The 503-nt window shown below is 39.4% G+C and overlaps 1 long non-coding RNA gene across 1 annotated transcript; it reads right to left on the reverse strand.

The window, feature by feature from the left end:
- LOC107682175 (uncharacterized) lies at positions 1–503 on the reverse strand. Its single transcript, XR_001633394.1, has 3 exons — positions 447–503; positions 115–189; positions 1–30 (listed from the first exon to the last, which is right to left on the reverse strand). It is a non-coding gene; the product is annotated as an uncharacterized LOC107682175 (long non-coding RNA).

The raw sequence follows: 503 nt of genomic DNA on the forward strand, positions 1-503 counted from the left end.
CAACATGCAAATCAGAAACCTGTCTTCCTCCTGCAGGCACACACATATAGAAAAGTTTCCATATTTGAAGTTTTTAGTAAACACACTACACACATCTCTCTCACATGCACCCACCTCTGTATAGTTCTTTCCTTTGTTTGTGCCATACTGGATACGAAGCTGGTGGAACGGAGCCTTGTACCGCGCTATCTACAAATACACAAAACACACATCATCAAACAAGTAATATTTACTAATTACTACTGCATCAAAAATGAAAATTTCTCTTAAAGTTTCTTGCTTCATGTGATAAGGCTGTGACTTCATTGCCTAATATTGAGGCTGCTCATCATCGAAAGCAAGGAATAATAAAGCCACCACACAATCATAATTCAGCAGCCATTAAAAAAAAAACTGGCCTGTCAACAACATAATTGAATTCCATGGCAAGTTTTTGAAAGTTTGACCTTGGCATCCAGGGCTTTTTTGATGCTGATGCGTCTCTGGATGCGAGCTTCTCCTCG

The sequence above is a fragment of the Sinocyclocheilus anshuiensis genome, unplaced genomic scaffold, assembly GCF_001515605.1.
Source record: "Sinocyclocheilus anshuiensis isolate Anshui unplaced genomic scaffold, SAMN03320099.WGS_v1.1 C31778801, whole genome shotgun sequence".
Lineage (NCBI taxonomy): Eukaryota > Metazoa > Chordata > Actinopteri > Cypriniformes > Cyprinidae > Sinocyclocheilus > Sinocyclocheilus anshuiensis.